This window comes from Schistocerca gregaria, chromosome 1, assembly GCF_023897955.1.
Source record: "Schistocerca gregaria isolate iqSchGreg1 chromosome 1, iqSchGreg1.2, whole genome shotgun sequence".
Classification (NCBI taxonomy): domain Eukaryota; kingdom Metazoa; phylum Arthropoda; class Insecta; order Orthoptera; family Acrididae; genus Schistocerca; species Schistocerca gregaria.
Window position 1 is genome coordinate 336,036,969 of NC_064920.1, and position 3,492 is coordinate 336,040,460.

General features: G+C 47.2%; 1 pseudogene; it reads left to right on the top strand.

Moving 5' to 3' along the window:
• Positions 1-271: 271 nt before the first annotated feature.
• Positions 272-389, top strand: LOC126289542 (5S ribosomal RNA; annotated as a pseudogene).
• The last annotated feature ends 3,103 nt before the right edge of the window (positions 390-3,492 follow it).

Below are 3,492 nucleotides of genomic sequence, written 5' to 3' on the forward strand. Positions count from 1 at the left end.
CTGTTTATGGTCTCCTTGTTTTCTGTTTCGTTAATTTTAATATCATTATTACTGTTTATTCTTCTTACATTTTGAACCAAACATATGGTCTAGGTTACTGTATGTAAATAACTCTTCAGTATATAGAATTTATTGCTTAGCAGGTATTATTGATAACTTTTTAAGTAAGTTAGTCTTAGCAATCTCTTTAGACAATCATGGTGTAAGTTTTTCCTTGGCTGAAAGTTCTGTTCTGAGATTTATGTTCAATTTTTCTCTGTAATATACGTTCGTCAACGGCCTTGTCGCAGTGGTAACACCGGTTCCCGTCAGATCACCGAAGTTAAGCGCTGTCGGGTTGGGCTAGCATATAGATGGGTGACCATCCGTTCTGCCGAGCGCTGTTGGCAAGTGGGTTGCACTCAGCCCTTGTCAGGCCAACTGAGGAGCTACTTGACTGAGAAGTAGCGGCTCCGGTCTCGGAAATTTACATACGCCCAGGAGAGCGGTGTGCTGATCACATGCCCTTCCAAATCCGTATCGAGTGACGCCTGTGGGTTGAGGATGACTCGGCGACCGGTCGGTACACTTGAGCCTTCATGGCCTGTTCGGGAGGAGTTTAGTTTTTTTAGTTTTAATGTAAATTCAGTCGGGATCTTGTTCCATGGAATAGGACGTTGAGCAGTAATTACCAAGGTTATTTTTAATGTGCGTCGTTGATCGGAAAATGTACTCGCATGGTGTACATAAAATCACCAGTGTTCTTAAATTTTTACAGTGAGCTCGAGTGCTAATTTTGACTAGTTTTTACAGTGAGCTCGAGTACCCGTTATCCGTAGTCTGAAGCTTCACAAGTGTTGAGATACTTGAATTGCACGTTCTGCGTGCGCCACCTGCGATGTGACAGTAACCCGCCAGTAGACTACAGCTAGCCGGCAAGGTACACCGAGCTGCCTGGCCGTCCTCTCCCGCAACTGTCTGCAGGCCTCCAGACACAGAGCAGGCTCTTTGTTAGGCCGGTCTCTCCTCTGCCGCGGCCGAGGATTACGGGCTAGGGGCCCCCGCGAAATCCGCCTCCGGCCTCGGGCCCCGCCCCCGCGCCGCCAGGAACCCATTTCTTTTAATCAGCGGCTTCCGGTGGCGCCTTCGTGCGGCCCGGGGCTGCTATCGATTAGCCAGGCGCGTCGCTCGCCGCCGATGAAATATTCCTGCCGCGTACCGGCCCGCCGCCCGCGACCAGACAGTCGATCGGCGCTCTTTGTCCCGGCAAAGTGGGGCGCGCGTCCCCGGTCGCTGACCTACACGCTACCTGCTGCCTGCTACTTGCAGCTCTGAGACCCTCCACCGGCTGGCAAGAGATCTTTAAGAATGACCATCACATGAGTAATAATGCCGATGAAAATACTGTAGTCTCCAAACGTGAACCGTAATCGAAACAGATTGAAACTGATAGAAATAAGTCAGCAGACACTACAAAGAACATCAATATTTGAGCCTTTTGGATTTCGCAAAATGTCTGAGAAAGGGACGGAGAGCATCCGCTTCAATTTAACTTACACGGAATTGGTCACATTCCCAGAAATTTTTTGTACAGGAAGAATACACGGAAGGATAAACCCTGTCAGAATTTTAGCTGATCAGGTGCTATGCGAACACCAAAAAAGCTATTGAAAATTTCCAACTTCGTAGCTCAGCAGGCGGCTGGGGGAGTGTGTATCCCTACCAGAGAAGTAGCAGACTGCACATGCGCAATACGTCAGGCGCGTATTATACACTACTGACCATTAAAATTGCTACACCACGAAGATGACGTGCTACAGACCCGAAATTTAACCAACAGGAAGAAGATGCTGTGATATGCAAATGATTATCTTTTCACAGCATGGCGACACATACAACGTGCTAACATCAGTGAAGTTTCCAACAGATTTCTCATACACAAACAGCAGTTGACCGGCGTTGCCTGGTCAAACGCTGATGTGATGCCTCGTGTAAGGAGGAGGAATGCGTACCATCACGTTTCCGACTTTGGTAAATGTCTGATTGTAGCCTATCGCGATTGCGGTTTATCGTATCGCGACATTGCTGTTCGCTTTGGTCGAGATCCAATGACTGTTAGCAGAATATGGAATCGGTGGATTCGGGAGGGTAAAACGGAACGCCGTGCAGGATCCCAGCGGCCTCGTATCACTAGCAGTCGAGATGACAGGCATCTTATCCGCATGGCTGTAACGGATCGTGCAGCCACGTCTCGGTCCCTGAGTCAACAGATGGGGACATTTGCAAGACAACAACCATCTGCACGAACAGTTCGACGACGTTTGCAGCAGCATGGACTATTAGCTCGGAGACCATGGCTGCAGTTACCCTTGACGCTGCATCACAGACAGGAGCGCCTGCGATGTTGTACTTAATGACGATCCCGTGCACGAATGGCAAAACGTCCTTTTCTTCTGTTGACAGTGTCATGATGATCGCATCCGTGTTTGGCGACATCACGGTGAACGAATCTTGGAAGCGTGTATTGGTCATCGCCATACTGGCGTATCACCCGGCGTGATTGTATGGGGTGCCAATGGTTACACGTCTCGGTCACCTCTTGTTCGCACTGACGGACACTTTCAACAGTAGACATTACATTTCAGATGTGTTAAGACCCGTGGCTCTACCCTTCATTCGATACATCTCAGCAGGATAATGCACGACCGCATGTTGCAATCCTGTACGGGCCTTTCGGATACAGAAAATGTTCGACTGCTGCCCTGGTCAACACATTCTCCAGATCTCTCACCAATTGAAAACGTGTGGTCAATGGTGGCCGAGCAACTGGCTCGTCACAATACGCCAGTCACTACTCTTGATTAACTCTGGTATCGTGTTGAAGCTGCATGTGCAGCTGTACCTTTACACGCCATCCAGCTCTGTTTGACTCAATGCCCAGGTGTATCAAGACCGATATTACGGGCAGAGGTGGTTGTACCGGGTACTGATTTCTCAGGATCTATGCACCCAAATTGCGTGAAAATGTAATCACGTGCCAGTTCTGGTATAATACATTTGTCCAATGAATACCCGATTATCATCTGCATTTCTTCTTGGTGTAGGAATTATAATGGCCAGTAGTGTTGTTGGTGGCGCATCAGAAACCAGATAACACGACTCGGCGAGAGTGTAAAACGAATTCCAGTTTTCTTTGATAGTTTCTCAGAAACTATTGTCAGTAGTTCGTGTTCGCCCAGACTTCTAAATTCATTTAATATCCATTATAATTACTAACTACTTATGCTGTAGTGTAAACACAAAAGGAAATTGAGGATTTGTTAGGTGACGATGAATTTGGCTTTGGGAAAGATAAATGCACCAGAGAGGGAATTCTAACGTTGCAATTTATAATGGAAGCAAGACTAAAAATAAACCAAGACACGTTTATTGGATTTGTTCACCTGGAAAAAGCTTTCGACAACGTAAATGGTGCTACATGTTCGAAATTGTGAGAAACATAAGGATAAGCTA